Source organism: Scyliorhinus canicula, chromosome 9, assembly GCF_902713615.1.
Source record: "Scyliorhinus canicula chromosome 9, sScyCan1.1, whole genome shotgun sequence".
Taxonomy (NCBI): domain Eukaryota; kingdom Metazoa; phylum Chordata; class Chondrichthyes; order Carcharhiniformes; family Scyliorhinidae; genus Scyliorhinus; species Scyliorhinus canicula.
The window spans coordinates 100896613-100918975 of record NC_052154.1 but is presented as its reverse complement, the minus strand read 5'-3'; the positions used below and the strand labels follow the sequence as shown (position 1 = coordinate 100918975).

At 50.3% G+C, this 22363-nt stretch overlaps 1 protein-coding gene across 1 annotated transcript in view; it reads left to right on the top strand.

Annotated features, from left to right (window-relative positions):
* LOC119970922 (mucin-6-like) overlaps positions 1-22363 on the top strand; it is a 415844-nt gene that overhangs the window by 60784 nt on the left and 332697 nt on the right. The gene's annotated exons all lie outside the window — the stretch shown is intronic.

The window sequence follows — 22363 nt, the reverse complement described above, 5'->3', positions numbered from 1 at the left end:
TAATTATCTTCACCAGGCACCTTCCCTTGTATATAGCTTCGTTTTCCTGTATATAGATTTGTACATATGTCTTCGCACCTCACATGTAGTTAGGAACATTCTTCACACACCCACACTATTTATTGTTACACATTCACGTCAAAACTTTTTAAAAGGGGGATGTCATAATATACACCAGTGTATCATGGTGCAGACACATACTGATGGACATACACTTGGACCAATCATCATGCACAACACCGCAGCCAATCACCAGTTAGAACACATGCACTATAAAGGCAGAGGGCATCACTTTTCCCGCTCATTCTGGATGCTGCCTCTCAGAAGCACAAGAGCTCATCAAGTATAGTACAGACTCCCACCACGTGCTGAGAGATTCAACTGGTTCGGACAAGCACAGGTCTCTAGTTAAACTAGCATCGTGTAAACCCACAGTTATCGTATGTCTATTATTTTATAAGTAGTTAATAAAATAGTGTTGAACCTTCTTCAGTGTTGGTGGCATATGTCTGCTTCACAAGTCCATAGTGCCCAACACTTCACAGGGGGAAGTAGATCCTTAGAAAATAGGCGACAGGTTTAGATAAAGGATCTGGATTGGCGCAGGCTGGAAGGGCCGAAAGGCCTGTTCCTGTGCTGAAATTTTCTTTGTTCTTTGTTTATATCCGTCATTGGTTACATCTTACTTGCATCTACCCTGTCTAGTCCTGTTAGAATTTTATAAGTCTCTATGAGATCCCCCTTCATTCTTCTGAATTCCAGCAAGAACAATCCCAACCTGGTCAATCTCTCCTCATAATGCAGTCCCGCCATTCCTGGAATCAATCTGGTAAATCTTCGCTGCATTCCTTTGAGAGCAAGAACATCCTTCCTCAAAGAAGAAGACCAAAACTGCACACAATACTCGAGGTGTGGCCTCACCAAGGCCCTGTATAATTGCAGCAACACATTCCTGCTTCTATACTAGAATCCTCTCGCAATGAAGGCCATTATACCGTGAGGCTTTTTTACTGCCTGCTGCACTTGCATGCTTACCTTCAGCGACTGCTGCACAAGGACACCCAGGTCCCGCTGCACACTCCCCTTTCCCAATTTACAAGCATTCAGGTAGTAATCTGCCTTCCTGTTGTTGCTTCCAAAGTGAATAAACTCACTTCTCCAAATTATGCTGCATTTGCCATTGATTTGCCCACTCGCCCAACCTGTCCAGATCATGCTGTAGGATCCCTGTATCCTCGTCACAATTAATCCTCCCACCTAACTTGGTATCATCTGCAAACTTTGAGGTGTTACATTTTTTTCCCTCATCCAAACCATTACTATATATTTTGAATTGCTGGGGTCCCAGCACCGATCCCTGTGGTGCCCCACAAGTTACTGCCTGCCAATTGCCAAACAATTTGAAAAGGACCAATTAATCCCTACTCTTTGGTTCTCTCTGCCAACCAATTTTCTATCCAACTCAATACATTTCCCCCGATGTCTTGTGCTTTAATTTTGCACAATAATCTTTTGTGCGGGACTTTGTCAAACGCCTTCTGAAAGTCCAAATATACCACATCGACTGGCTCACCCTTGTCAACTGTACTGGTTACATCTTCAGAGAATTCCAACAAGTTTGTCAAGCATGTTTTTCCCTTCATAAATCCCTGCTGACTGACTGATCCTGCCACTGCTTTCTAAATGTTCCGCTATAAAGTCCTTGACAATGGATTCAAGAATTTTCCCCACTACCGATGTTAGGCTCACTGGCCTATAACTCCCTGCTTTCTCTCTACCTCCCTTTTTGAATATCGGAGTGACGTGAGCTACCCTCCAATCTGCAGGGACAATTCCAGAGTCTATAGAATCCCAGAAGGTGACCACCAATGTATCCACTATTTCCACAGCCACCTCCTTAAGCACTCTGGGATGCAGATTATCAAACCCTGGGAATTTATCCACCTTCAATCCCATCAATTTTCCCAGCACCATTTCTCTACTAATGCTGATCTCCCTCAGTTCTTCCCTCTCACTAAACCTTTCATTCTCCAACATTTCTGGTATCTGATTTGTGTCCATTTTTGTGCAGACAGAACCAAAGTATGTATTCAATTGCTCAGCCATTTCTTTATCCCTTCGTATGCATTCCCTGTTTCTGTCTGTAGGGGGCTTACATTTCTGTTTACCAATCTCTTTCTCTTCACATATCTATAGAAACTCTCCGTGTCAGTCTTTATGTTCCCTGCAAGCTTCCTTTCGTATTGTACTTTCCCCTTCTTAATCAATACCTTCGGCCTTCTTTGCTGAATTCTAAACTGCTCCCAATCCTCAAACCTATTATTTTTCTTCGATAATCTGTATGTTTCTTCCTTGGATCGGATACTATTTCTAATTTCCTTTGTAAGCCATGGATTGGCCCTCTTACCACCTTTGCTTTTGTGCCAGACAGGAGTGAACAGTTGCTGTAGTTTCCCCATGTGTTCCTTGAATGTTTGCCATTATCTGTCCACTGTCATCCCTTCAATTCCACTTCTTCGCGCACACCATCAAGCTAATCCAGTCGGTTGGCTCTTCCACTTTCTCTCTGACGCCTAACCTCTGCAATTTATCAAGCTCGGTCTTGAGGCGTTTTCAAAGTGGCAGACACTCTTTGAGGCGGGTGAATTACTAGATGTGCATTATCTTTGAGCTGGATTTTGTATTGGATTGGCAACATTCCCATTCCCTCGAATACTTGGGGAAAATTAACTTATCAATCATGGCACAGTGTGGTTGTTGCACCACGTTATAGACACGCTTCACTAGTTGTAACTGCTCGCAGGCATCTCTGCCCAGTAACGCAAAAAGATCATGCCCCTGTGAAATCCATGAATTGATCTGAGACATTTTAGTTATTCGTAAGTATTCGTACTAATATTTATTAGTAATAAATATCTTTATTTATAAAGCAAAGTCTAATGTTCTTTGTTCACACTACAATATCAAGATTCAACGTCAGCCCAATCAAAGAACATTATATGATACCTAGGAGTGAATGTTAAAAGAGAACAGTTAGGGAAAGTTAGGAAAGCGAGAAGACACAAGAGAACAATCGGAGACTCTGAGAAAATCGGCTGTAAAATGAAATACGACCAGGACCGTCGAAGCAAAAAGGAAGCATTGAAGACGCCTAGCCAATTGCTCACGACTGGTAATGTAGATGCGAACTGGTGTGCTTTCAAGCAATAGTTCACTTTTTATGTGCAGGCTCTTGGTCTCCAAGAAGCTTGAGGCGGGAGAAAAATAAAGCTCCTAGTGACAGTATTCGGTCCCCAAGCAATTGATTTGTACAATGCCTTTCAACTCGCTTTGGAAGAAGACAAGAAGAGCTAGTTAAAGATAATCGAGCAATTCGCTAACGATTGCTATCCTCAAAAAAACGAAACATTCGAGCGCTACATTTTCAGGATGAGACTGCAAAAATCAGGGGAGTGGCACTGGTAATTAGGGAATGCATCACAGCAGCAGAAAAGGAGGTAGTCGAGGAGGGTTTGTCTACTGAGTCAGTATGAGTGGAAGTCAGAAACAAGAAAGGAGCAGTCACTTTATTGGGGGTTTTCTATAGACCCCCCAATAGCAGCAGAGAGATGGAGGAACAGGTTGGGCGGCAGATCTTGGAAACGTGCAGAAGTAACAGGGTTGTTGTCATGGGTGACTTCAACTCCCCTAATATTGACTGGAACCTCCTTAGTGCAAATGGTTTGGATGGAGCAGATTTTGTCAGGTGTGTCCAGGAAGGATTCCTGACTCAATATGTAGATAGGCCAAGGAGGGGGGAGGCCAAATTGGATTTGGTGTTTGGCAACGAACCAGGCCAGGTGTCAGATGTCTCAGTGGGAGAGCATTTTGGTGACAATGACCACAACTCCTTGACCTTTATTATAGTCATGGAGAGGGATAGGAACAGACAGTATGGGAAGGTATTTAATTGGGGGAGGGCAAATAGGATTGGATTTGTTTATTGTCACGTGCACCGAGGTACAGTGAAAAATATTTTTCTGTGACCAGCTCAACAGATCATTAAGTACATGGGAAGAAAAGGGAAAAAATGAAAATATATAATAGGGTGCACAAAGTATATAATGTAACTACATAAGCACCGGAATCAGATGAAGCATACAGGGTGTTGTGTTAATGGGGTCAGTCCATAAGAGGGTCATTTAGGAGTCTGGTAACAGCGGGGAAGAAACTGTTTTTGAGTCTGTTCACGTGTGTTCTCAGACTTCTGTAAATCCTGCCCGATGGGAGAAGTTGGAAGGGTGAGTAAGCCGGGTGGGAGGGGTCTTTGATTATGCTGCCTGCTTTCCCCAGGCAACAGGAGGTATAGATGGAGTCAATGGATGGGAGGCAGGTTCGTATGATGGCCACCGTGTGATGGGCGGTGTTCACGACTCTCTGGCATTTCTTACGGTCCTGGGCCAAGCAGTTGCCATATCAGGCTGTGATGCAGCCAGATCGGATGCTTTCTATGGTGCATCTGTAAAAGTTGTAAGGGTTAATGTGGACATGCTGAATTTCCTTAGTTTCCTGAGGAAGTATAGGCGCTGTTGTGCTTTCTTGGTGGTAGCGTCGACGCGGGTGGACCAGGACAGATTTTTGGAGATGTGCACCCCTAGGAATTTGAAACTGCTAACCATCTCCACCTAGGCCCCGTTGATGCTGACAGGGGTGTGTACAGTACTTTGCTTCCTGAAGTCAAGGACCAGCTCTTCAGTTTTGCTGGCATTGAGGGAGTGATTGTTGGCGCTGCACCACTCCAATAGGTTCTCTATCTCCCTCCTGTATTCTGACTCATCGTTATTCGAGATCCGGCCCACTATGGTCGTATCGTCAGCAAACTTGCAGATGGAGTTGGAACCAAATTTTCCCACGCAGTCGTGTGTGTACAGGGAGTAGAGTAGGGGGGTAAGTACACAGCCTTGCGGGGCCCCGGTATTGAGGACTATTGTGGAGGAGATGTTGTTCATTCATACTGATTGTGGTCTGTTGGTCAGAAAATCGAGGAACCTTTTGCAGAGTGAGGAGCCGAGTCCTAGGTTTTGGAGCTTTGATATGAGCTTGGCTGGGATTATGGTGTTGAAGGCGGAGCTGTAGTCAATAGATAGGAGTCTGATGTAGGAGTCCTTGTTGTCGAGATGCTCTCGGGATTTGTGTAGGGCCAGGGTAATGGCATCTGCTGTGGACCGGTTGCGGCGGTATGCGAATTGCAGTGGATCAAGGCGTTATGGGAATATGGAGGTGAAGCACTTCATTCGTGGGGCCTCACGGTAGCATGGTGGTTAGCATCAATGCTTCACAGCTCCAGGGTCCCAGGTTCGATTCCCGGCTGGGTCACTGTCTGTGTGGAGTCTGCACGTCCTCCCCGTGTGTGCGTGGGTTTCCTCCGGGTGCTCCGGTTTCCTCCCACAGTCCAAAGATGTGCGGGTTAGGTGGATTGGCCATGCTAAATTGCCCGTAGTGTAAGGTTAATTGTTGGGTTACAGGTATACGGGTTACGTGGGTTTAAGTAGGGTGATCATTGCTCGGCACAACATCGAGGGCCGAAGGGCCTGTTCTGTTCTGTGCTGTACTGTTCTATGTTCTATGTATTACGACAGGACCACTGGGCGGTAGTTATTGAGACATGTTGCCTGGTTCTTCTTTGGCACTGGTGGATGGTGGTCTTCTTGAAGCAGGTGGGGACCTCGGAGTGGAGTAGAGACAGGTTAAAGAACACCTCTGCCAGCTGGTCTGCGCAGGCTCTGAGTGCACGACCAGGGATCCCGTCCAGGCCCGTCGCCTTCCGAGGGTTCACTTTCAGGAAGGCCAATCTGACTTCGGAAGCTGTGATGGTGGGTATGGGCGGGTTATGGGCTGCTGGGGCACTCAACAGCGGATTGTTGGTTACCTGCTCATTGGGGAGGGGTACGCTGCTGCCGGAGATACTGCTCGGCTTTGCTTTGTAGCCCGTTATGTTGTTTAGTCCTTGCCACAATAACCGTGAGTTTGTCTGTGACTCTGCTTGGTTTGATATTCTCTCTTGACATCTTGGATGGCTTTGCGGAGGTCGTACCTGAAATTTTATCTGTGTTGGTCTAACATTGACTGCAACTGGATGCAGTAAAATGAGAAACGGACTTCCTACACAGGAGATGGTCCAACACTGTTTTATTGAACCTGTTGATTGCTGTACATAATCTGCTGTGGGTTGACACTATTAACCTAACTGATAACCTCCTACTGGCTTGACCAGACTAGCGCTCTATCACATGGTGATGATGTTCATTGGCCTGTGCACTGTGACTATCTCCCCAGCCATGTCCTGTGAGAGAGGGAGAGCCTTAATGCCCTGTGGGCTTTATAGTGGTGGTGTCCTGTCTGGTGATTGGTTGTTCTGTTTCGTGTGTGTTCATTGGTTATCCTGTGTGTCAATCACTGCCTGTCTGCATCTCATGATATACATGAGTGGATAGTATGACATCTCCCTCTTTTAAAATAAATTTTGGAACGTGGCTGTAATATGCATGCATAACTATGTACAAGTGGGGAATGAATGAACATATGTGCATGGGAAGGTGTCTATCGTTCAGGTACAGAGCAAACTGAACAAAATTTACAAGATTTAAGTCTATAGATTCAGTCTTTGTGTGGGCGACAAATCCTTGTTGATCGCAGCAGAGGTGGAGGTACGCCGGCACCTGCACAGGCGGGATGGCTGCCATCTCGGTGGCCTTGTGGACAGGTGGGATCGCTGCCAGATCGGTGGCGTCATGGTGCAAGACGTCTGGAGGAGGCATGATGACATGCAGAGAAGTGCGGTTGGGTGATGGGCAGGGAACCTTACGCAGCACCCTCCTGTTGCGCCGCAAAATGGAGTCATCAGCCATTTGGACAATGAAATACATGGGAGGAGCCTGTCTGACGACAACAGCTGGGGCTGACCAACCTCCCTCAGGCAGCTGAATGCTAACAACATCGTCTGGAGCCAGCGCAGGCAGATCCGTGGCATGAGCATCATACATGATCTTTTGCTGGTCCCTGGATCGCTGCACCTTCTGCAGCACCGTGAGGTGGTCACGGTCTGGACCATGGATGGCTGGAACAGTCGTCCTCAGGTTGCGGTTCATGAGCAACTGCGCTGGAGACAAACCAGTAGACAGAGGGGCTGCCCTGTATGCCAATAGCGCCAGGTTGAAATCCAAGGTTGAGTCTGCAGCCTGCACAGCAACCGCTTGACAAGCTGGACGCCTCCCATGGGTTCTGGCAGATACAGCTGGATGATGCAACGATATGGGAGAGTGCCCATTCCATCAAACACATTGTGGTATTGCATGAGAATGTCGTCTATCTCAGCCTGGAGATTTACATTGGGCGAGGCAGTCCCCGGTGTCGAGGACATGGCATAGACGCACTGGACCAGATTTAGGCGTTTGCCTACGCGGGCACCAAGCAGGGATGCCTTGTCAGGCCGGACGATCTCGAATCGTAATGTCACTTTGATTGCCTTGTGAGATACACCTAGCTGACACGATCCACTGGCAGCTATGGCATTGCCATTGTAGTCAAGGAGCTGGCAGGCTGGTGGAAGAATCCTAGGTTGATCTCGGAGGCTGTCGAGGTCTGACTGAGATATGAGGTTTACAGATGCGCCAGTGTCCAATTTAAATCGGATGCGAGACTGGTTAACCGTGATGACAGCACACCACTTGTCGTCAGGATCCACAGTGGGGATTGAAAGGCGGTTTGCAGGCAGGGTGGAGGCCAGCTCGCGCATGGTGATTATGCCCACCCGGTATGGAGACTCGAGGCAGTGAGCATCTGGGTCCGTTGGGCTGTCGGGATCCGAATCCTGCATGCCTTGTTGTATGCAGCGGACACGCCTGCGCTGCAGCTGGGATCGCTGGCTGTTGGTCGCTGGAGCGGACCTGCATAAGGCCGTGTAATGCCCAGGCTTTCTACACTGTAAACATTGCCTTCCTTTGACTGGACATTGCCACTTTAAATGGGCGGAGCCACAATTTGGACACGTCATGACGCTGACGTCAGCGCGTTCCGTGCGCCATCGTGCATGCGCAGTGTGGTCGGCCGACTTTCGCACATGCGCATTGGGGTCTTGGGCCTCGTCGTCCACCCGGTCGTGGCGCGCATGTGTAGGGACCCAAGAACAGCGCGTGAAACAGTCACTCTCCTCGATGCTCAGGCCTTGCATTTTTGCGATATCCTGTACCTTTTCTGCCTCGTGGGAGACTAGTTTTGCATTTTCTGCCGCCCTGATGCGGGAGTAATGATTCCTGGCATGCTCATGGACAACGCACGTTTCGATGGTGACGGAGAGGGTCAACTATTTGATATTGAGGAGCTGCTCCCGCAGAGAGTCGGACTGGACCCCGAAAATGATCTGATCCCGGATCATGGAATCAGCCGGAATCATAATTACATGATTGCGCGTGGATGCAGAGATGGGTCAAGAAGGACTGATAAGGTTTATCCTTACCCTGAAGCCTCTTTTTGAAGATCTACCTTTGAAACCTCAATGTCGCTGTGGGTGTCGAATTTCAGCAGAACCGTCTTGAACTTTGTCTTGTCTTCGCCATCGGCAAACGTGAGCGAGTTATAGATGTGGATGGCGTGGTCCCCCACAATCGACAGGAACAGCGCGATCTTTCGGGCATCCGATGCTGCCTCGAGGTCGGAGGCCTCGATATACAGGAGGAACTTCTGTTCGGAGACTTTCCAGTTGGCGCTGAGGTTACCGGAGATCCGGAGTTGCGGAGGAGATTGGATCTTTTCCATACCGCTGGATGGCTGCGTGCTGGTTGTTGCAGATTCACTCGAGGTAGGTTCGTTAGAGTTACATGAGTGGATATTATGACAGTACCCAGATTCCTTGTATCATTCAGGATCGTCTGACTTGAACGCCTCAGGTCTGCCCTTCAGAAGGGAATCAATCTCGCGATTGAGCCATGGTTTCCGGTTGGGGAACGTACTTACTACTTTCTTTGGCACCCAGTCATTCACATATTTGCTGATGAAGTCTGTGACGGTGGTGGCATACTCATTTAATTTGGTCGCTGAGTTCTTAAAAATGGACCAGTCCACTGTCTCCAAGCAGTCACGTAAGCGATCTTCTGTTTCCTCGGACCAGCACTGCACGACCTTCTTAGCTGGATTCACCCGCTTGAGTTTCTGCTTGTCTGCCGGGAGTAGGAGCACCGTCTTATGGTCTGATTTCCCAACGTGCGGTGGGGTGACCGAACGGTAGGCGCCCTTGATTTTTGAGTATCTGTGGTCAAGAGTGTTGTCACCCCTGGTGGGACCGGAGATGTGCTGGTGGAATTTTGAGTGAAGTCTCCAGCCACGATGAACAAGGCCTCCGGGTGTTCTGTTTTGTAGTTGTTTATAACTGTGTACAGTTCGTCCAGTGTCTTCTTTACTTCTGCCTGGGGTGGGATGTAGACCGCTGTGATAATGGCTGAAGTGAACACATATGGAAGATAGTATGGGTGGCACTTCACGGTGAGGAATTCCAGGTCCGGGGAGCAGTAAGTCGCCTGGGTCGCCACATGTAAGCACCAGGAGGGGTTGATGAGGAGCCAAACACCTCAACCCTTCGCTTTGCCTGATGACGTGGTGCGATCCCATTGAATCCATTGAATTGAGAAGCCTTCAGGTTGTATTACACAGTCCAGTGAGGCAGGGGTGAGCCATATCTCTGTGAAACCTAGCATATAGCAGTCTCTTACTTCCCTCTGAGAAGTAAGTCTGGCATTAAGTTCATCCAGATTTTTTTTGATCGCTTGGACGTTTGCCAGGAGTATGGTGGGGCGAGGGGTCTTGAAACCGAGTTGCTTCAGTCTAACCTGCAGACCACTGTGTTTCCCTCACTTCATTGGTTGGCGGCTGTAGCTGAATTATCCTGCGATCCGATGGGAGAAGTCTGACGGCAGGTGGTTGCGGCTGGCGGGGTCCAGACACTAGCGGGGACCAGGGCGCTGGTTATGTTTCCGGGGTCGCGTCTGGCAGGGTCCCTGGCACTGGTTGAGGTAGATGGGTTGCTAGGGGGGCATGTTTGCGATGCAGATGGGTCCCAGCATTCTGCAGGCACGTGAATACCTTGCAGCGCGTTCAGGTCCTCGCGTGGGTTCTCTGCAATTTCGGGGGTCCTGAGTATTGGGCAGTGGCTTCCTGAGGCAGGTTGGGCTGAGTCCCAAGTTCTGTTCCCTCCCTGGGCGCACCTAGGGTCGGGTCTTGAGGTAGTCCCAGTTGGGCCTACACGTGGATTTCTATTTCTTCCATCTCCAGGTAGGACGGGTTGCTGGGCGGGCCTCTCTGGGTCGGGTCGCTGGGCGGGTCTTGGGGTCAAGTTGGGCAGGGTCTCGACGTCGTCGTCGGGAGCTCCGGGGACTGGGCTGGGCGATCCGGGGGCTGGCATCGGTTGTTTGGCTGAGTTGGGAGCTCAGAGGTCCGGGTCGGCTCCGAATCGTATTTGGGGCTTTGTGGTAGTCACCACTAGCAGTATTACATGTATTACGGTAAGACCTGTATAGTGGAGGTACATGGGTAAATCCCTGCCTGCTGTCTCTGCCCAGTAGATGGCGGAGAATGTGCGTGCTCGCCGGTGCTGAAGCCATTCTGGTTCCAATTACACGAGGCACAACATCTGTGCTCAATAAAGCCTCGATTATTCCACTATTCTCGTCTTTGTGGTTATTGATCGTGCATCAATTTATTGAGCAGAGATTTTTTTTAAACGATGGATCTCCTCATCAAGCCTGATCGCCTGCAGCTGAGCCCTCAAGCAGCCAATGCTATGTCCGCCTTTGAGCACTGGCTAGCCTGCTTCGAAAGTTACCTCTGAACATCCACTGAGGAACCCTCGGATGCACAGAAGCTCCAAGTCCTTTTTATTCACGGATGAGCCCTGACATTTTTCCTCTCATCCGGGATGCGCCCACTTACTCCGAAGCAATGGAGCTCTTGAAGGGACATTATGTTCGACCAGTCTATCAACTATTCGCCAGGCACCTTCTGTCCACGAGGCAGCAACTCCCCGGGGAGTCTCTGGACGATTTCTGGCGTGCCCTGCACATCCTGGGAAGGAACTGTGACTGCCAGGCAGTTTCGGCAGTCCAGCACACACAATTTTTAATTCGAGACACTTGCGTTGCGGGCATGAGGTCTGCGTACGTCCGCCAGTGGCTACTGGAAGGGGGTTCACTTGATCTTGCGGGAACTAGGCAGCTTGGTAACTCGTTAGAAGTGGCCTCCCGTAACGTCCAGTTGTACGCCCCTGACCGCACAGCACCCTCATGGACATCGTGGGTTCGACCAGCTGCCGACTCCAGCTCACCGCGAGACTGCGCCGCGCGGCAGCCAGCCAACCCTGGGGGGCCCCATGTGCTATTTTTGCGGGCAGAACAAACACCCCAGGCAGCGCTGCCCGGTGCGACCTGCAACGGATGTGGGAAGAAGGGACACTTTGTTTCTGTTTGCCAGGCCCGGTCGGTCACCGCTGTTTCCAGGCCCGGCGTTCCTGCACCCCCCATGTGCGACCCAGGGTGCCGCCATTTTCCTCCTCGTAAGCCACGTGCGGCTTGTGGGCACCGCCATCTTTGATGCCGCAAGCCACATGCGGCCCATGGGTACTGCCATCTTGGGCGCCATTTTGGACGGCGCCTCCAGCCCCCTGCTCGTCTTGCCGCTCATCGCCTGCCGCTACCTCCACCACTGCTGATCAGCCCGGGACCTCCCAGCATCTGCCGCAGCTCGCCTCGATCACCCTGGATCAGTCCCGGCCTCGCGACCGCAACGACAACGGTGAATAACGATGGGCACGAGACAACCTGCCTTTATGACTCCGGGAGCACAGAGAGCTTCATCCACCCCACGACGGTAAGGTGCTGCTCCCTCGCGGTACACCCCATCACCCAGAAGATCTCCCTGGCCTCCGGATCCCATTCTGTGGAAATCCGGTGGTTCTGCATCGCGATCCTCACCGTCCAAGGCGTAGAGTTTAGCAACTTCCGGCTCTACGTCCTCCCCCACCTCTGCGCTGCCCTGTTACTCGGCCTGGACTTGCAGTGCAACCTCCAAAGCTTAACCTTAAAATTTGGCGGACCCCTACCCCCCCATACCGTATGCGGCCTCACGACCCTTAAGGTCGATCCACCTTCCTTGTTTGCGAACCTCACCCTGGATGGCAAACCCGTCGCCACCAGGAGCAGATGGTACATTGCTCAGGTCGGAGCTCCAACGGCTTCTGCGGGAAGGGGTCATTGAGGCCAGCAACAGTCCCTGGAGAGCCCAAGTGGCAGTAGTAAAGACTGGGGAGAAGCACAGGATGGTCATTGACTACAGTCAGACCATCAATCGTTACATGCAGCTCGATGCGTACCCCCTCCCATGCATATCTGACATGGTCAATCAGATTGCGCAGTATCGGGTCTTTTCCACAGTGGACCTGAAGTCCGCCTGCCACCAGCTCCCCATCCACCCGGAGCACCACCAATACACTGTGTTCGAAGGAGATGGCTGCCTCTATCACTTCCTTAGGGTTCCCTTCAGCGTCACTCATGGGGTCTCTGTCGTCCAACAAGAAATGGACCGAATGGTTGACTGGTACGAACTGTGGGCTACCTTCCCGTACCTAGATAATGTCACCATCTGTGACCATGGTCAGCAGGACCATGACACAAACCTCCAAAAATTTCTCCAGACCACCAAACTCCTTAATCTCACGTACAATAAGGAGAAATGTGTGTTCCGCAGCAACCGCCCAGCCATTCTTGGCTATGTCGTGGAAAATGGAGTTCTAGGACCCGACCCCGACTGCATGCGCCTCCTCGTGGAACTCCCACTCCCCCAAGGCCCTGAAATGATGCCTGGGGTTTTTCTCCTACTGTGCCCAGTGGGTCGCTAATTATGCTGACAAGGCTCGCCCATTCATTCAGTCCACAACTTTTCCCCTGACTGCTGAGGCCCGCCAGGCCTTCAACCGCATCAAGGCAGACATCGCCATGGCCACGATGCATGCAGTCGACGAGTCCCTCCCCTTTCAGGTGGAGAGCGATGCATCGGACGTAGCTCTGGCCGCCACCCTCAACCAGGCGGGCAGGCCCATGGCCTTCTTTTCCCGAACCCTCCTTGCCTCTGAAATTCGGCACTCCTCTGTGGAAAAGGAGGCCCAAGCCATTGTGGAAGCTGTGCGGCATTGGAGGCATTACCTGATGGCAGGAGATTCACTCTCCTCACTGACCAACGGTCGGTTGCCTTCATGTTCAATAACTCGCAGCGGGGCATGATCAAAAATGACAAGGTCTTGAGGTGGAGGATCGAGCTCTCCAACTATAATTATGAGATTTTGTATCGCTCGGGGAAGCTCAATGAGCCCCCTGACGCCGTATCCCGCGGTAAATGTGCCAGCGCACAAGTGGCCCGACTCCGGGCTCTCCACTATGGCCTCTGCCACCTGGGGGTCACCCGGTTCTTCCATTTCATCAAGGCCCGCAACCTGCCCTACTCCATTGAGGAGGTCAGGACCGTCACCAGAGACTGCCAAGTCTGCGCGGAGTGCAAGCCACACTTCTACCGGCCAGATCCAGCGCATCTGGTGAAGGTTTCCCGCCCCTTTGAGTACCTCAGAATGGACTTTAAAGGGCCCCTCCATCGACTGCAACATGTACTTTCTGAATGTGGTTGATGAGTACTCCTTTCGCCATTCCATGCCCCGATATGACTTCTGCCACGGTCATTAAAGCCCTCCACAGCATCTTCACTCTGTTCGGTTTCCCCACCGACATCCACAGCGATCGGGAAGCTGCGTCAGTTCCTGCTCAGGAAGGGCATTGTCTCGAGCAGGACGACCAGCTACAACCCCTGCGGAAATGGGCAGGTGGAGAGGGAGAACGGGACGGTCTGGAAGGCCGTCCTGCTGGCCCTGCGGTCTAGAAATCTCCCGGTCTCCCGCTGGCAGGAGGTCCTCCCCGACGCGTTCCACTCCATCCGATCGCTCCCCTGCACCGCGACTAACGAGACCCCTCATGAATGTGTGTTTGCCTTCCCCAGGATGTCCGCCTCCGGGGTCTCGCTCCCATCATGGCTGGCAGTTCCTGGACCTGTCCTCCTTCGAAAGCATGTGCGGACCCATAAGTCAGACGCTTTGGTCGAAAGGGTCCACCTCCTACACGCGAACCCGCAGTACGCCTACGTGGCACACCCCGACGGGCGCCAGGACACAGTCTCCCTCTGGGACCTGGCAACCGCTGGATCCCCACCCACGGCCCCCGACCTGACACTGCCCCCCCCCCCCTTGTTTCCTCATTCACCCCTGCGCCACTCACCCTTCCTCCAGCGAACTTCACCGCGGCCCCGCCCCAGGAGGGTCCGTTCTCCCACTGGTTCCACTCAGGGGTGACGAAGTAGATGACAACACGCTCCCGGAGTCACAGGTGACCAGGTCGGCGCCCACATCACCACCAGGACTGAGGTGATCGCAGAGGAGGGTCAAGGCCCCCGACAGACTGAACTTGTAATTTTCTTTTTCCACCACTCACGCCAGCCTCTTTTTTTAACGGGGGGTGAATGTGGTAGTCGCCACTAGCAGTATTACATGTATTACGGTAAGGCATGTATAGTAGAGGTACATAGGTAAATCCCTGCCTGCTGGCTACGCCCAGTAGGCAGCGTATAAATGTGTGTGCTCGCCGGTGCTGCAGGCATTCTGGTTCCAGCTACAGGAGGTACAACATCTTTGCTCAATAAAGCCTTGATTATTCTACTATTCTCGTCTTTGTGCTAATTGATAGTGCATCGGGCTACACTTCCAGTTTTCGCCCGATCTACTTCCAGGTCGTGGAGGTCAGGTCGGGTTGGGTCAAAAGGTCTCCACTGGCCTCAGAGGATGTTCAAACCTGCAAGAAAAGATAAAAGAGAGAGGTTAGTAATGTCAGACTTAGAATTAAATTTTAAAAGATTCGAACGATCCCTCAAAGTTGCCACCCAGGTTGATAGGGTTGTTAAGAAGGCGTATGGTGTGTTGTACTTGATTAACAAGGGAATTGAGTTTAAGAGCCTGTAGTAATCCACGGGAGGCAGGAGTTCCGTCACTACACCAATATTTATTTACAATAACGATACTACAGGAGCAGCTCCAAACAGTGCTGCTAGCAGTCCAGTCAACTTAAGACTGGCTCACAAAGCCTACACAGGTGCTTATATGGGCCCCCTCAATGAGCTATCATTGAGGGAGCTCATACTCCAATTGGCCAACCAATAAAGCTAATTGGAGTTCTGATGGAACCATCAATTCACCAGACACGTGTTTCCGATATGAATCTAGGCTTTAATTGACTTACGTCAGAGCCAGCCTGTTACCCGTTGATGAACTCGTAGTGAACTCAGGCTGACTCTGGACAAGGGTATTTATACAGCGGCACTAGGGGGAGGAGTCATGGGCGGAGCCAAGGGTGGAGCCCACAATTTCCTGAGTATTCCCAGAGCTACTCTCACTAGTGGTAGGATAGCACCACAGCGCTTTACAAAGACAGTGTGACTGATCATATGTACACATATATTACATTCGCCACAAGTTCATTACACCCCTCCCCCCCCCCCCCAAGGTCCGAGGAATTCCTGCCAGCTGGCATTCCTCTGAGCTTCTTCCTGCTCCTCATGTCTGGGTCTGTCACCTCTGTGTCGTCCGCCGGGTCGTTCTTCGACGTGGGCGGGGTGTACCTTATAGGTGCCCGTCTTTTCCTTGACGACCACCTTGGAAGTTGTTCTTCCTCCTCGGGGAGAGGTGTCGCGGCGGCCTCGTCGAACGTGTCCATCTCCGACTCTGACGACTGGATGACGGGGTCTGGAGAAATTGCTCGGGGCTAGGGTGTGGGTATCCTTTCCTTCTGGGCTATCCCAGCTTGAGGCGGTCCTGCTTCGCCTGCCTCCAGGTGTGGTTCCGCTGCCCTTATTTGGTCTAGGTGTTTCTTCAGCACCTTACCTCCTATCGAAACCTCATAGGATATGAGCCCTCTTTGGGACTCTACCGTGCCTTTGACCCACGTTCGTCCATTCCCATAATTCTTGACCCAAACCGGTGCCCCCACCTGGAAATGTCTCTCCTGCTGACTAGTATCATGCCCCCTGTGTTGGTCCTCCTGTTGTTTCTCCACTTTCCCCTTTAAATTTTGGAAAAGGAGACTCAGCCTCGTTCGCAGCCGCCTTCCTATTAAGAGTTCACCTGGCAGTATGCCCGTTGTGGAATACGGTGTGGTCCTGTAATCAAACAGCCAGCGGGAGAGCTTTGTGTCTATTGACGCTGCCGGCTGCTTCTTGAGTCCCGCTTTAAGTGTCTGGACCGCTCTCTCTGCCAGGCCGTTGGTCGCTGGATGGTAAGGGGCCGTTTTGATGTGACGGACTCCGTTTTCCGTCAGGCATTTTCCAAATTCCCCACTTGTGAATGCCGTTCCGTTGTCCGACACCAATACCTCCTGAAGTCCATGTGTTGCAAACGAGGCTCTGAGCTTTTCAATTGTCAATGCTGTGCTTGCCGCGTTTACCCGGTGGACGTCCAACCATTTGGAGTGGGCGTCCACTATCACCAAAAACATTGAGTCCATGAAAGGGCCAGCGTGGTCAATATGCAGGCAGGTCCACGGTCTGCCTGGCCATTCCCACGGGTGCAATGGTGCCGCTGGTGGCACTCTTTGCCCCTGTTGGCACTCCTGGCACCGACGTACCAAGGCTGCTATGTCTGTGTCCAAACCTGGCCACCAAACGTAGCTTCGAGCTAGCATCTTCATTTTAGACACCCCTGGGTGTCCGTGATGTAACTCGGTTAAGATTGCCTGACGGCCCTGAGCTGGGACTATTACCCGGGCTCCCCATAAAAGGATACCGTCTTCTACGGTTATTTGGTCCCTTCTGCTCCAGTGTGGGTGCATCTGGGGCTCCACTGGTCTTTCCAGTTCCCCTGTTAGCAGCAAATGCTTCATCTTGGCTAAAACTGGGTCTTTTTGCATCCACAACCGAATATGTTGTGCGTCTACTGGTAGGGTGTCCAAAAAATTTAGACTCATTACTGACTCCTCTACTTTTGGTATTTGCAGCGGAGTGTCCGGGAGGGGAAGTCTGCTCAAAGCATCTGCATGTGCTACTCGCGTTCCCGGTCTGTGCTCCAGAACGTATCTATACGCCGCCAGTAGCAATGCCCAGCGTTGGATTCTAGCTGATGCAATCGGGGGTATTGACTTATCTTCTTTTAATAACCCTAATAATGGCTTATGGTCCGTCACTATGGTGAATTTCCGCCCGTACAGATACTGGTGAATTTTTTTTACTGCGAATATCACCGCCAGTCCTTCCTTCTCGATTTGGGCGTACTTCCTCTCAGCCATCGCCAAGGTCCTCGAAGCATAGGCTATTGGCCGTTCTTCCCCATTCCTTCCTCTTTGGGCTAAGACGGCTCCTATCCCATAGGGGGATGCATCACAAGTGACCACCAACTCCTTCCTTGGGTCATAATGCTCTAGGACATTTTTGGATGACAGCTGTTCCTTAATGTCCCTAAATGCTCGGTTTTGGCCGGCGGACCATTTCCATTCTTGCCCCTTTTTTAGTAGCTGGTGGAGGGGTTCTAGGATGGACGTCCTATTTTCAATAAATTTTCCATAATAGGTTACCAACCCTAGAAATGATCGTAACTCCTGGACCGTGGTGGGAGCTGGGGCTTCTTTTATTGCCCTTACTCTGTCTTCTAATGGGTGTAAGCCTGACTCGTCTACTTTATATTCCAGGTGCGTCACTTGTGGGACCAGAAAAACACATTTTTCCCTTTTTAGCCGTACGCCTGCCTTTGCGAAACGCCTGAGCACTTCCTCCAGGTTCCTTAAGTGTTCCTTGTTTGTCCTACCCGTGATTAAGACATCGTCCAAATAAATCGCCACCTTCAGTAGTCCCTGCAGAATATTTTCCATCGTACGCTGGAATATAGCGCAGGCTCATGACACTCCGAAAGGTAGCCTAGTATAACGAAAAAGGCCCTTCAGGGTGTTGATCGTAGCGAACCTCTGGGAGTCCTTGTCCAGTTTTAACTGCAGGTAGGCGTGGCTCATGTCCAGTTTCATGAACAAAAGCCCACCTGCCAATTTGGCATATAGGTCATCTATTTTCGGGATTGGGTATTGTCCAGCAGTGCGTATTTGTTTACCATCTGTTTGAAATCTCCACAGAGACGTATCGAGCCGTCTGGCTTCAAAATTGGTACCACCGGCGCTGCCCATTCCGAGAACTGTACTGGTCTGATAATGCCGTTGCGCCGTAACCTTTCTATTTCGTCATCTACTTTCTTCCTTAATGCAAAAGGTACCGGCCTGGCCTTACAAAATTTCAGAAGGGCTTCTGGGTCCACATGCAAAGTTGCTTTGGCGCCTATGATTTCCCCCAAACCTTCCTGGAAGACCTCCGGGTATTTTTGGAGTACTCCACTCAACTGCTCGCTTCCACTCTGGAAAATTTTTATCCAATCTAATTTTAGGTCTTTCAGCCAGTTTCGTCCAATTCAGCTCGGTCCGGAGCCCTCTACTATTGTCAACGGTAATCTGAGCAATTGTTTCTCATATTCCACGGGTACATGAGTCGTGCCTAGAACTTACAGGGGTTCCCCCGTGTAGGTTTTAAGTTTCGTCGATGTTTTTGTTAGGGTTAGTGGCTGGAGTCCATCTTTGATTTTTCTAAATGCTACCACTCCCATTACTGATACGGCCGCACTCGTGTCTATTTCCATTATTGTTGGCCGCCCGTTCACCCGTGCGGTAATCTTAATGGGTTCTGCTTTCTTCGTTGCAATATTATATAATTGTTCCCCTTCGGAGGAGGATGGGGCGTCTAGGTTGTGTACTTCCCTGCGTCCCCATCTTCTATTCCTCTTTTGCCACCACCTTCTAGGGTTTCTGTCACTGTTACCCCACTCAGTCTTGTGCCAGAAACGGTCCTTCTCTGTTGGGGGAGCCTCAGCCGGTACTTCCCTCTGTCTCCAGTTAGTCCTGGCAGACTTGGGGGCAGTTCTGGGGTTTTCTTTTTTCCCTCTATTCCTCAGGCTTTTCCTGAGAGCGGCTATCTGGTAGCAGGACCTGTTGTGGTAGTCCCTCTCACAGGTATCTACCTCCATTTGCGTGCCCTGTAGTTCCTGCGCCCCACTTGCTGCCTTTTCTAGGGCCAGTGCGAGCTGTAACGCCTGCCTGCAGTCTAGCTGCGTTTCTGCCAACAGGCGCTTCTGTATTGTGAGGTTGTTTATCCCACACACTAACCGGTCCCGAAGCATTTCATTTAGCGTTGGGCCGAACTCACATTTTTCCGCCAGCCTTCTCAGGCGGGTCAAGAAATTTGTGACTGACTCCCTGTCTTCCCACTTCGCTGTGAAGAATCTGTACCTACGCAAAATGAGAGGTGGTTTTGGGTCGTAGTGCTCTTTCACCAATTCCATTAAGTCTTGGAAAGTTTTCGTGTCCGGCGCATCGGGATAAGTCAGACTACGTATAATGGCGAAAGCTGAGGGTCCGCACGCTGACAGCAGGATAACCCGTCTCCTTTCGTCCGTCAGTATATCATTGGCCTGGAAGAAGTAACACATTCTCTCCACATACTGGGACCAGTCCGCAATAGCCGGGTCGAATGCCTCTAACCTCCCAAAAAACGGCATTTTTAAAATGGCAAGGCTTACCCTCCGAGTGCGGCAGCTGGTCTCCGCAAAATTCTTAGTTTACCTCGTCGCCACTGTAGTAATCCACGGGAGGCAGGATTTCCATCACTACACCAATATTTATTTACAATAACGATATTACAGGAGCAGCTCCAAACAGTGCTGCTAGCAGTCCAGTCAACTTAAGACTGGCTCACAAAGCCCACACAGGTGCTTACATGGGCCCCCTCAATGATCTATCATTGAGGGAGCTCATACTCCAATTGGCCAACCAATAAAGCCAATTGGAGTTCATTACAGAGCCGCAAGGTTTTGCTGCAGCTTTATAAAATCCTAGTTTGACCACACTTGGAATATTGTGTCCAGTTTTGGTCACCTCATTATTGGAAGGATGTGGATCCTTTGGAGAGGGTGGAGAGGAGATTTACTAGGATGTTGCCTGGATGGAGGGCATGTCTTATGAAGAAAGCTTGAGGGAGCTAGGGCTTTTCTCACTTGAGCGAAGAAGGAAGAGAGGTGACTTGATAGAGGTGTACAATATGATGAGCAGCATGGATAGAGTGGTAGCCAGAGACTTTTCCCCAGGGTGAAAATGGCTGTCACGAGGGGACATAATTTTAAGGTGATTGGAGGAAGGTATAGGGGAGATGTCAGAGGCAGGTTCTTTACACAGAGTGGTAGGTGCATGGAATGCACTGCCAGTAGAGGTGGTGGAGTCAGAATCATCAGGGACATTTAAGCGACTCTTGGACAGGCACATGGACAGCAGTAAATTGAAGGGGTGTAGGTTAGGTTGATCATAGATTAGGATAAATGGTCGGCACAACATCATGTGCCGAAGGGCCTGTACTGTGCTCTCCTGTTCTATGTCCTAATACAGTTGGAAATAATGGTCTAACATTAATTTATACTAAGATACTGCAGAGCTACTCTCATATGCGATCGCTACAAATTCGTTACTGACACCTTCCCCCCGAACACATGATGGCTCCAGGTCGTGTGCCTGCATACACTCATCAGCTGCTCGTTGGATGCTGGAACTACAACAGTTATACATGTATTATTATTTACAGACAGATGATAATGCAGATGACAATTTACTTATCATCACTGGCAGCATAACAGCACAGTGGTTAGCACAGTTGCTTCACAGCTCCACGGTCCCATGTTCCATTCCCGGCTTGGGTCACTGTCTGTGCGGAGTCTGCACGTTCTCCCCGTGCCTGCGTGGGTTTCCTCCAGGTGCTCCGGTTTCCTCCCACCATCCAAAGATGTGCAGGTTAGGTGTATTGGCCATGCTAAATTTCCCTTAGTATCCAAAAGGGTTGGGTGGGGTTACTGTGTTACAGCGATAGGATAGCGGTGTGGGTTTGGGTAAGGTGCTCTTTCCAAGGGCCTGTGTAGACTCGATGGGCTGAATGGCCTCCTTCTGCACTGTAAATTCTATGATCACAGATCCCACGACGCATCGTGGCTTTTGGGAAGCCCGCAGGAGGCTTCACCCGGCATCGACCAGCCATGTCGTGCTCCCATTGGGATCGGACATGGACGGTTGTTTGCATCCAAATGCTAGAATTTTATGATCTCCAGAGAGCATAATGTCAGGCTGAGCTGCATGGAGTTAGGGGCTTAAAATTCCATCCCAGACCAGTCGGGTCGTCTCCACTACTTAGCTGTTTGCCCCATCCCTACTGCAATGTTTTCCTTTCGAGATGTTGTGTGGCTCACTCGTCCATGGACTAATTGAGGCCCTTAAGTGACCAATTAACGGTGGTTTAAAGGTCTCCTGCTGCCATTAAAACATTACCATTGTGGTGTTGCTGATGTCCACCAAGATAAAACCTGGTAGGTTGGACCATTGAGGAATTTCTACAGCCCCTCAACCCATTGGAGGTCTTCCTCCCACAAGGTTTCCTCTCTCCTCACATTTTCCACTCCCACTCCCTTGTCCAGTCACGCTTTTCAGCAAGGTCTAACATCCTGACCTTAGATTTAACTTCAACACTGGCTCCATCATAGGCTGCTTCCCTCTGCGACTGCCTGCAGTTACAGCAGTGGCCATTCTCTTTATACTGCTGCAGGACCAAGAGAAATACCAACCATTTGAATATCTGGCTGCTCTCTAAAGTGAGATTACCATCCTGCTGCAACCTCAAGCCAATTAATGGTCTAATTGATATTAAATGGCTGAGATTAGCCAGCCAATTGAAGACCGCTCCTTCCCCCACTGAGTTTTTTTAAGGGTTGTGGGTCAGAGAATAAAATTCAGTCCTTACTTTCTGGCCACAATGGAAAATCAAAACAAAAATTTTTTAATAACACATTGATTTGTGTCTGTGTTTTAATCTCCGTTTACAGTCAGGGCGCTAGTCTGTGGGAAGAATGTGAACATATTGGAGAGAGTGCAGAAGAGGTTCACAAGAATGGTTCCAGGGATGAGAAACCTCATTTATGAAGATAGATTGGACAGTTTGGAACTGTTCTCCTTGAGGAGAAGTAGGCCGAGGAGAGATTTGATCGAGATGTTCAAAATCATGATGGGGTTGGACAGAGTAGATAGAGGGAAACTGTTCCCCCTCATAAAATGATCACGAATGAGTGGGCACAGATTTAGCAAAAGATGCAAATATGATATGAAAAAAACCTTTTCAGTCAAGAAGAGGTTTGTGT